Source organism: Syngnathoides biaculeatus, chromosome 5, assembly GCF_019802595.1.
Source record: "Syngnathoides biaculeatus isolate LvHL_M chromosome 5, ASM1980259v1, whole genome shotgun sequence".
Classification (NCBI taxonomy): domain Eukaryota; kingdom Metazoa; phylum Chordata; class Actinopteri; order Syngnathiformes; family Syngnathidae; genus Syngnathoides; species Syngnathoides biaculeatus.
Window position 1 is genome coordinate 20,009,783 of NC_084644.1, and position 12,031 is coordinate 20,021,813.

The following is a 12,031-nucleotide window of genomic DNA, read 5'->3' on the forward strand; positions in this document are numbered from 1 at the left end:
ATCTTTATTAACTTTTGAATTAATTGTTCCACTAATGATCGCAAGCTGTCCAGCCCCTGAGGCAGTAAAGCACACCCATACTATGATGTTCTCACCACCATGTTTCACATTTGGGATACGGTTTTGATGTCTGTGTGTTGTGCCATTTTTTCTCCACACATGCCATTGTGTTTCTTTCAAACAATTCCACTGTGGTTTTGTCTGTCCGCTGAATATTTTGCCAATACTGCTGGGGACCATCTCAAATTTCAAACATGCAGCAATGTTTTATTTTATAGATACAGTGAAGAAAATAAGTATTTAAATACCCTCCTATATTGCAAGTTCTCCCACTTAGAAATCACGGAGGGTCTGAAATTTTCATCGTAGGTGCATGTCCACTGTGATAGAGATAAGCCAAAAAGAAAAATCCAAAAATCACAATGTATGATTTTTTTTTAACCATTTATTTGTATGAAACAGCTCCAAATAAGTATTTGAACACCTGAGAAAACCAATGTTAATATTTGGTACAGTAGCCTTTGTTTGCAATTACAGAGGTCACACATTTCCTGTAGTTGTTCACCAGGTTTGCACACACTGGATGAGGGATTTTGGCCCACTCTTCCACACAGATCTCTAGATCAGACAGGTTTCTGGGCTGTCGCTGAGAAACACAGAGTTTCAGCTGCCTCCAAAGATTTTCTGTTTGGTTTAAGTCTGGAGACTGGCTAGGCTTTATATGCTTCTACCGGAGCCAGTCCTTGGTTTTCCTGACAGTGTGCTTCGGGTCATTGTCATGTTGAAAGACCCAACCACGACCCATCTTCAATGCCATTACTGAGGGAAAGAGGTTGTTCCCCAAAATTTCATAATACATGGCCGCGATCATCCTCTCCTTAATACAGTGCAGTCGTCCTGTCCCATGTGCAGAAAAACACCCCCAAAGTATAACCCTACCACCCCCATGCTTCACAGTAGGCATGGTGTTCTTGGGATGGAACTCATCATTCGTCTTCCTCCAAACACGGTTAGTGGATTTATGACCAAAAAGTTCCATGTGGTGGTTTAAGCAGGGGAACCTTCCATGCCATGCAAGATTTCAAACCATGATGTCTTAGTGTTTTACCAACAGTCACGTTGGAAACGGTGGTCGCAGCTTGTTCCCCAAAATTTCCTAATACATGGCTGTGATCATCCTCTCCTTAACAGAGTGCAGTCGTCCTGTCCTAATGTGCACAAAAACACCCCCAAGTATGATAGTACCACCCCTATGCTTTACAGTAGGAATGGTGTTCTTGGGATGGAACTCATCATTTGTCTTCCTCCAAACACGGTTAGTGCATTTATGACCAAAAAGTTCCATGTGCTGGTTTAAGTAGTGGAACCTTCCATGCCATGCAAGATTTCAAACCATAATGTCATAAGTGTTTTACCAACAGTCATGTTGGAAACGGTGGACCCAGCTCTTTTCAGGCCATTGACCAAGTCCTGTCGTGTAGTCCTCGGCTGATTCCTCACCTTTCTCAGGATCACTGAGACCCCACGAGGTGATATTTTGCATGGGGCTCCACTTCGATTGAGATTGACCATCATGTTTGGATTCTTCCATTTTCTAATGATTGCTCCAACAGTGGACCTTTTTTCACCAAGCTGCTTGGGAATTTCTCCATAGCCCTTTCCAGGCGTGTGGAGTTTTACAATTTTGTCTTTGGACAAGTCTTTGGTCTTGGCCAAGTTACAAGTTTGAGTCTTACTGATTATATGGGGTGGACAGGTGTCTTTATGCAGCTAACGACCTCACACAAGTGCATCTGATTCAGGATAATACACGGAGTGGAAGTGGACTTCTCAAGGCGGACTAACAGGTCTTTGAGAGTCAGAATTCTAGCTGATACACAGGTGTTCAAATACTTATTTGCAGCTGTATCACACAAATAAATCGTGAACAAATCATACATTGTGATTTCTGGATGTTTATATTTAGATTATCTCTCTCAGAGTGGACATGCGCCAATGATGAAAATTTTAGACCCCTCCATGATTTCCAAGTGGGAGAACCTGCAATAAACCAGGGTGTTCAAATACTTGTTTTCTTCACTAGATAGATAGATAGATAGATAGATAGATAGATAGATAGATAGATAGATAGATAGATAGATAGATAGATAGATAGATAGATAGATAGATAGATAGATAGATAGATAGATAGATAGATAGATAGATAGATATGGCAAACTTGATTTGAAACCCAGTCCACAAAGCTCTCAGGCAGTCGGACCACTGTGCTTCTTTTTGTCACGCATCAATAAAGTGTCAAGACTCAAATCTTTTTTTTTCCCCTTCTTTCTGATACGCAAGGTTCTTTCACAGCAAATTGTAATAGTGTTGTTTTGGATTTTGGGCAAGTTGTAACATCCAACACAAGATATCGACTGGCTGGGGAGCCCTCTGTTTGCATTGGTACAAAAGTTTATTGCCAGTTTGGAGCAAACAAAGTGAGATGATGTGAAATTGGTCGTAGTGAGCATACATGGTGAGACATGGTGCCTGTCAATTCCTTCAATCCAGGAATCAGGAAGCAGCAGCAGTTCCGTTACGGTTCTTAAAAAGGGGGACCTGACAAGTACAAAAATTGGATCTTGGTTTCCCTTGCCTGGATGCACAGCCCGAAAGGGTAACATGGGTCCCCTTCCCATGGGCTCCCCACCTATGAGAGGGGCCATAGGGGTCAGGTGCAATGTGAGCTGGCCGGTTGCCAAAGGCAGGGACCTTGGCGATCTGATCCCCGGCTACAGAAACTAGCTCTAAGGACATAGAATGTCACCTATTTGGCAGGGAAGGAGCCCGAGTTGATGCGTGAGGTCGAGAAGTTCTGACTAGATATAGTTGGACTCAACTCTATGCACTGCTTGGGCTCTGGCACCAATCCTCTTGAGAGGGGTTGGACTCTGTTCCACTCTGGAGTTGCCCACAATGGATGGATGGATCAATAAAAGCAACAAATAAAACTAGGGAAAGCTCCTCCATTTCATGCAGCTCATAACTAACCACTGTCAATAATTAATATGGATATCAAATTAATTTGCAAGACTGGAGCCGACAGACTAGAAAAAAATTCTCCCCTTAATAATACGTTGTAACTAAACAGGTTTCAATTATGGTTGGCACCAAACTAACAATGTCAGGCAACTGGTAAACATGAGTATATCAGCCTCATAATCTTGAAAATAATTGTTTACGGGATATTGATGTTATACAACTAACTCAAAGCAGCTGTCACCAAAAATGGGGTTAAATCACAAAGTCCTCTCAAGCCAAGGATGCCCCGTCTCACCCCTGCTATTCACATAATTAATCAAACCAATGACCATTGCGATACAGGAGAACTAATACTAGAGGTTTTTGTTCTCCTGTGTCAGAACACAAAAAAATATATACAGAGATGATATCCTTCATCATATGTCATTGTATAATATTGGACTGAACCCAAAGGTAGACTGAGGCGGAGGGAGTAGGGGAGCATGTTTTATTAAGAAGTAAATCCATGTTGGTTTTTCCGATGCGTGATGGGTGGGGTCCAAAGGAGCAAAGAACTGTGAGAAAACAGATGTTTGAGCTGGTGGATGGACTTAACTGTGTGGCTGAAGCAGGCAGTGAAGCAGGGAGATATGGAAATAATATTGGAATCGAGAACAACAGAAGAGGATAAGTATAAGTGCAGATAGCATGGTAAAAAGCTTACAAACATGAAGAGTAGTCTTAAGAGTCAGCCTGTGTGCCATGAATGAGTACGAGTGCAGGGTCAGGCGGCCTTAAATATGGGTAGTGATGAGTGCTGATTGAGACAAGGTGCGCAGGCCAAGAGGTGGTAATTGGTGGGGAAGGACCAAGGCAGAGGGGGCGGCGGGTTGCAGGAACACCCTTCCTTGGTGTCCCTGCACAGCAATTGACTAATATGTATGTGACACAGTGTTCATTCACAAATCTGTAACATAGACACACTATAGCTTTAATTGCTTGTGCTGAAACAACAAACAATAGCACAGTGTGTATGTATTACGATATTAACTCACAGCTTTTTACAGGTGTTGAGACACCGAAAAGAGTCTTACCGCATCACTTGTCCGTAGCACTGCTTTCCTCATTTCCCGCATCTTGTTCTATCCTGCCCTTTTCGCTTCTTTCTCATCTTGTCCTATTGGTTAGTTGTTGGATGTCCTCACCGGGTCTAACCTACACCCCCATCCCACCCCACCACACCACCCACAACCCCCAAATAAGAACAGAATTTGACTTTTGTAATGTTATTTGTGGTCAAATATTGAGATTGGCTAACTATTATGTTTTGGTTCAGACCTTGTTCCCCTTTTCTGTCCTTCGGTCTAACCCCGTAGAACACTATTCTCTCCAGCTGTTTTTTTGATAAATATCAGAATGATTAAATGAAAATAAAAAATAAGCAACACGAAGTATTTCAAACTCCCACTGCGCAACAGCATCAGCATTTGTTCCAGAACAAAGAACACGGAATGGCTGACAACGAGCACTTGGCATATAGTAGAACAAACCCAATAACTCAAGGCCATTATACAGTCCCATGAAAAAGTATTTGCCCCCTTCCTGAGTTCATTTTTCAATCAACCCATCCATCCATTTTCTTAGCCGCTTATCCTCATAAGGGTCGCGGGAGTGCTGGAGCCTCTTCCAGCTTTTAACGGGCAGGAGGCAGGGTACACCCTGGACTGGTGGCAGCCAATCGCAGGGCACAGAGACAGACAAGTCGCACTCACAATGACACCTTGGGGCAATTTAGAGTGTCCAATTGAACCCTCCGTAGAAATTGCGTGGGCCGCGTCGCTGACCAATCAGAGGCCAGAAATGTGCCTTAACCACGCCCCTTGTTGTCGTCCGCCATAACCTCAGACAAAGTCGCATGGTTCAGTAGAGCTTTTGTTTGCGTTTTATCACGTCTTAGGGATCCTTAACAATAGATATGGTTAAGAGGGGTAGTCACGGCCTTTGTAATAGTGACGACAGGTATCCTGATAAGATAGTTGGTGGAGTTCAATCTGTACCCTTTCCAAAACCGAGGACCGAGTACGAAAAATGTCTTCGATGGATCAAACTTTGTGGAAGACCGCATTATCAACTGAATCCATCTAAAATCAACCGGAACAGATACGTTTACACGAAGGTAAGCCCTATTTTTGATTTTCAATACGTCTCATATAAATTAATTAGCAGTTCTTCGCTTGCATAACATAGCTACGTGTGAATGATTGACACACTTGATCTGTGTTGAGCGATACTTTGCGAGGACCTGACTACACAAACGTGTCTCTTTGTTGGTGGCTAGCGAGCTAAGCTAAACCGGACTAGCGAGTCCTAAAAGCCTTCGACGTGCACCGAGACACCAAGACTGAAGGAAGGATGTTTGAGGACACTAAAGTAGTGATTGTTGTACTCGGTCGGCACTAATTCAAGAATAATTATTGAGGGGAGTGCGTGACGTTACACAAAGAAAACGAGAGAAACAACTTGTAAATCAAGCCTAGCCTTCTTCTTCTTTTCCTTCATAATGCGGTTCACAAACGGCTATACAAATACACAAAAATAGGAAACTGTCAATGACGAATTCGTCTTTGGGTTATATTAAGATCTATTAACGAATGGTTAATTGTTTTCCACAAATGTATAATATGCAAAATATAACAAATGCACTCACCCTGCTTGACATGTACAGTGAGCTTCAGATATCCTTGTAGGACTTAACTGCAGATGCAATGTCTGTGGCTTCTCGGTCCCTGCTGTCTGCTCTTCAACAATATTTCACTATTCGCTAAGAATGCGAGTGAAAAATCAGCTGGTAAATCGGACAATTTCGCTCTCGTCTAATGTTTGTCTGAGGTTAGCAACAGTGGGGTGACGTAACTTCAGGAGGCGTGGTTAAGTGCCCTGTACGGAGGGGTCAATTAAAGGTCTACTGACACGTAATGCATGATTTTTAGTATGTTTTTAATTAAAAAAAAAAAAAAGACAGCCGGAATGGACCCATCCGTTTTTTTCACCACATGATATTGTCGTATATGGATTTTTGCATCTCCCACCATAAAAATCCTCTTGAGGCATTTGTGTTGGAGAAGAACCAGGAAGTGACGTTTTTTACAGTAGCGGGGTCGAGTGTATATACGGTTTATACCTATTGTACCGGCGAAAAATTACTTTTTTCATTGTGTTAGCCAAAATGCCGGCTCGTTGTATGCTGGATTTTGCTTGAACATTTGACAGGATGGATTCACTTGTCACACTTTTCCAAAACACCCATTCTGTCGTGAAAAATGGATTGCACTGGTGCAAAGGACGAGAGTTTAGTGGGTTCGAAATGACAGGTAGGTGTGTATAGAGCTATTAATAAAAATAATAATTGGGGGGCACTAATTTGTCCGACAGTTTAAGGCATATGTTACGTGTGAATTTAGAATAAATCTCCTTGGTTACACTGGCAACATATAACAAAGCACTTGTATTGCGTTTAAGACAATTTAATCACATACACAAGACAACACAAAAAAATAAAATAGAAGTACAGTTTAGTCGCGTGTAAAACAAGCTAACTAGACATATAGTCACCAAACTCAAACAACTTCTTCACAGCAGCAATCATAAAAAGCTCCGTCTGCGTCCTCTGTATGTAAAAAAAGATCCGCTTCATAATAACTTCATAAAGTACGTAATTCAGGGGTGCAAAATGTGTCGATGTACGCGGCCGCAGCGTTGATGTCATTCGCCTCTGGCCATGGCGTTGTTGTCGTTCGCCAGAGGTCGCGGTGTTATCCCCGATGGGGCAATGGATCGGGCAGGGAGGTGGTTAGGCTGCGTGCAGGGAGGAGAAAGGAGCCCAAAAACAGTCACTGGTGTCTGGGCACCCCTGACGTCGTTACTTCCGCCATGGGTCTTTCTGAGTATGCTACATCCAAAAGACTTGTAAAAGAGTTGGGAAATCGATCATTTATAGGCCTGTCATTTTGAATATTTCTGTCTGTTGTTAATTAGAAGTGATCCGCATGTCATCTAAATATGGCTCGAAACTTCTTCTTCTTCATTTCCTTTCGGCTTGTCCCTTTAGGGGTCGCCACAGCGTGTCATCTTTTTCCATCTTAGCCTATAACCTGCATCTTCCTCTCTAACCCCAACTGCCCTCATGTCTTCCCTCACCACATCCATAAGAAGTGGGACACTGAGAGGACTGAGGAGAGGCGAAAGGAGTACATCGAGATGCGATGTAGGGCAAAGGTACAGGTGGCAAAGGCTAAACAAGAGGCATATGAAGACATGTACACCAGATTGGACACGAAAGAAGGAGAAAAGGATCCCTACAGGTTGGCCAGACAGAGGCATGGAGATGGGAAGGATGTGCAGCAGGTAAGGGTGGTTAAGGATAGAGATGGAAATGTGTTGACTGGTGCCAGTAGTGTGATCAATAGATGAAAAAGATACTTTGAGAAGTTGATGAATGAAGAAAATGAGAGAGAAGGAAGAATTGAAGAGGCAAGTGTGAAGGACTAGGAAGTGGCAATGATTATAAAGGGGAAGTCAGAAAGGCATTACAAAGGATGAAAAATGGAAAGGCAGTTGGTCCTGATGACATACCGGTGGAGATATGGAAGCAATTTGGAGAGATGGCTGTGGAGTTTTTGATCAACTTATTCAACAGAATACTGGCGGGTGAAAATATGCCTGAAGAATGGAGGAAAAGTGTTCTAGTTCCCATTTTTAAGAATAAAGGTGATGTTCAGAACTGTGGAAACTACAGAGGAATAAAGTTGATGAGCCACACAATAAAGTTATGGGAAAGCGTAGTGGAGGCTAGACTCAGGACAGAAGTAAGTATCTGCGAGAAACAGTATGGTTTCAAGCCTAGAAAGAGTACCACAAATACATTATTTGCCTTGAGGATGCTAGTGGAAAAGTACAGAGAAGGTCAGAAGGAGCTGCATTGTGTCTTTGTGGATCTAGAGAAAGCCTATGACAGAGTACCAAGAGAGGAACTGTGGTACTACATGCGTAAGTTGCCCCACACTTCACAAATTGTGAGATGTTCTCTTCTTTGAAAAGCTTTTGTGTCAGAAAATAGCCATAGCAGGTGGCACAGTGTCTTCTCAATGGCGACTGTCCCAATGTGCCATCTGCAAATGATGTTGCAGGCAATATGGCTGCCACTGGGATGTCGAGTGAGACCTCTGCAACTTTGCACATGAATGACACGCTCTCTGCTCATTTTTTTTTCCGTATTGACATTGACGTGAATAATATTACATGTAGTTTTCATGATATCTATTTTTAAATGTTTATAGGGATCTAGGTAAAGGTTTAATGTGACATGTTTTTGGGAGGAGGGAGGAAATGTAGTGCCTGGAGAAAACCCACGCAGGCACGGGGAGAATATGCAAATTTCCCCCAGGGAGAGCTCGGATTGAACCCGGGTCATCAGAACCGTGCCTCTCCTCCAGCCCCTAGTTTTCAAATGACAGTTACCCTAACCCTAAGACACAAAAAAATTCAAATCATTCTGACCCAGTGTAAAAAAAGTAATTCCTCCCATTGTCACAAATCACAAATTCACTGTGACTAACCAAAAATTTGGGATAGGGGAGTTCAATTTCATAAGGCAAAATGCTGAAATGAATACAAACTAATTTATGTCCATCTGTGTTGAGATGTGTTACTCGACTTATATTAAGGTTGATTCCATGATTCAGTGAAAAAAGGTTTGTCACTAAATTTCCTACTTTGATGCATGACCTTTGGTATATTATAAAGAAATCTTTAGGCCAGAAGAGCCTAATAATCCATAGCTATTAGTCAAAATATGAAAACTAAGTTAGCTCTGGGCACACACCCTCAAGTGCTCACCAGGTAATTGCAGGGATACAGTTTCAACAAATGACCATTCATACTAGGGATCGCAACCGGTTACAAATAACCGGCTATAACCGGTTTTCGTTTTTTTTTTTTTTAAACCGAAACAGTTATCGGACTTTCGAAATCTGTAAAAATTTCCAATCATTTCTTCCGGTTCCGGTACTCCACATTGCGCTATTTTTTCAACATCATTTCCACTTTTTTCAAGTTTCGCTGTTAAAGTAAAGTTGCACTCAAAAGAACATTCAGTTAAATCAAACATGGCATTGAGGAAACGCTCAGTATACTTTCATGCCCTTTCTGAAAGTCCGAAAGAAGAATGTTAACATTAAAACATTTTGACAAAAAAAAAAAAATTAACTTACACGAGTGCATTGTTGAAAGCCACATTCAACAAGATTGTTTGTCAATATTGTGTACAAACTACCCCATTACCGCGGAGTAAATTAACAATCGATGGTGTAGCGCCGGAGAAAAGGAGTCGGAGGCGGAGTGTCGGACACAGGAACAAAACTTGTTTTATTGGCAGACATCAAAACACTACTCGCATAACGGGAGGAACTCTGTGAACTCGTCACTCCGGAAGAGCAACAACAAAAACAGTCCGTGCGGAACCCCGCACCCCAACTCGAGGTCCCGTGGGTGAATTATGTAAACACCACAATGGTACCGGTTTTAAAACCGGTTAATCGGTTTTTCGCTACAGGTGTTCGGTTAAAACCGGTTATGAAAGTAAGCGGTTTTTTGCGATCCCTAATTCATACTGACGTCCACATAATGGACATTAAATGTGGAGGAAGCTGGAGTACCGACAGAAAACCCACAAAATCACAAGAACATGCAAATTTGATCGAGGGAATGAGGCAAGATGTTCATTCAACATCTCTCATCTGTGACGCAGAGGTGTTTTACACTCAGCATTCATACATTAAGTTTTGATACCAATATTGATATGATATTAGGGAACAGAATTATAACACATAATGTATGTGTTTTTGTTACCTTTACCAGAGTTGCTGGTATTTCAAATGTATCAGAATGCTAATATGTCACCAAAAAATATATATATATATATATTTTCATAGGGGTCATTGTTTAGAATATTTTTTATTTTCACTTTTTATGACTGACAAGCTTTGCAAATCTCATGATATATGATCAAAGTTAATAATAATAAGTTCATTTTCCTATTACTTGTGAATGACAAACTAGACTTCACTACAAATAGAAAGTCACGTTGACAGATTCCATTCATCATTTGGGCCCGTGCACATGACATCTGACTTGTGATAATAAATATGAACAATTGTGGACTTCTTCACGATCCCAGTTAATGACAGAATCTGCAAATATAATTAATGCTGCGAGAAAACACAGTCAGAGATAGTAGAAAGCAGCTGTCATATGCTATTGTTTTGCTGAACGTCCTCCAACTGAACTTCACCAACCAACGCATTAATTGGTTCACAGAATCAGGCATGAGGAGGAGCCATGACCTTGATCTTTCTGCCGGATAAATGATTTTTTCCCCCCAACCTGCTATACATGCAAATATATCGTGTGTGTGTGCGTCTGCGTGTGCGTGTCCGGGTGTGCGTGCGTGTGTGTGCGTGTGAAAGTGTCTGTTGTGTGGAAAGTAAACAGATACAGATTGTCTCATTTTCTTGTGTGTTTAGTGGTTGATTAGCTGCCTAATTAAATAGAATGCTCCCAAGTTCAGAAGCAAACAGAAGAGGCACTGACCCCGCGACTTGTAAGGCACCCTGGGGATCATCTGAACAAAGAGAATAGATGTGCACGGTCTGATAGAGAACATACAATCAGAGACTTTGAACAAACAAGCATCATCAAACCTTTATCACAAAGCCATGTCCTGAATTCACTTTTGACCTTGCAAAGTACACATTTGATAATAACTGCGTGACTTTGGTTCAGGAACAGTGAAGAGTTTTCATGGTCTCCCCTTGCTTGTGAGGTTTTTCTCCAGGTTCTACACATTTAAAAAAACATGCTTCTGAGGTTAATTGAAGACTAGAACTTGTCAGGGGGTGTTTGTCTACCTGTATGTGCCATGCGACCTGTTGGCGACAAGTTCATGGTGTAGCCCACTTCTTCCCCAAAGTTATATGGTCCAGCGCACCTGAGACCCTAGTGAGAAAATGCAATATAGAGAGGATGGGTAAGTTTCAGACCTTGAACAGCAACCATGACTATGCAAACATGTCACAAAGCGTTCCACTGGATGGCATTTCTCCACCTTCAAGGACAACTTTGGCAGACTAGCAGGAGTGAGGTGAATTTGTGCACTAATGAATCAGTTACTACTATTTCCAATGTTTCACCTCACTAGTAGCATGTACATTACTAGTCTGTAAAGTAAAGTGAAAACAGATCGAAATGAGGATGCGGAACTTGTCAACTTGCACAACAAAGACAACAAACACAAATGCAGCTCATTAGTTGAGGGGAGAGGGGGACAGCATAGTCACCTAACTGTAAAGTATTGGCCTCACAACTCTGAGGACTGGGGTTCAAATCCCAGTCCTGCCCGTGAAGTTTGCATGTTCCTCCCGTCCCTGCGTGGGTTTTCTCTGGGCACTCCAGTTTCCTCCAAGATCTGAAAAACATGCAACATTAATTGGACACTCTGTGTGATTGTGAGTGTGACTGGTTGTTTGTCTGTATGTGCACTGCCTTGTCTGGCAACCAGTTCAGGGTATACCCCGCCTCCTGCCCATTGACAGCTGGAATTGGCTCCAGCACTCTCGTGACCCTTGTGAGGATAATTGGCTCAGAAAATTGATGGGTAGTTAGGGATAGGGATAGCTGTTTTGTTTTGTTTTTGGGGGGGTGCCTGTCACTGCACTTCTGCAATGGACAAGCATGCATAGCAGTACAGTTGTCATCAATGACTTCAAATAAAGAAAAATATCAAATAATAATGGTATTTTTTCTTTTTTGTTTTGTTTTTTTTTAACTTCTGTCCATGATAAGTTTCCTAGAATCCACTTAGATAAAAGTTATGCCAGTTCTCTGGTAAGTGTACTGTACACTGTGCCAAATAAAGAATTGTGGCAGAAAGATGTGAAAAATCCAAAGAATCTTTGAGTTCCAGAAACTGAGAACA

At 41.9% G+C, this 12,031-nt stretch overlaps 1 long non-coding RNA gene across 1 annotated transcript; it reads right to left on the reverse strand.

Moving 5' to 3' along the window:
• Positions 1–10,322: 10,322 nt before the first annotated feature.
• Positions 10,323–11,564, reverse strand: LOC133501482 (uncharacterized). Its single transcript, XR_009795192.1, has 3 exons — positions 11,399–11,564; positions 10,965–11,052; positions 10,323–10,894 (listed from the first exon to the last, which is right to left on the reverse strand). It is a non-coding gene; the product is annotated as an uncharacterized LOC133501482 (long non-coding RNA).
• Positions 11,565–12,031: the final 467 nt, after the last annotated feature.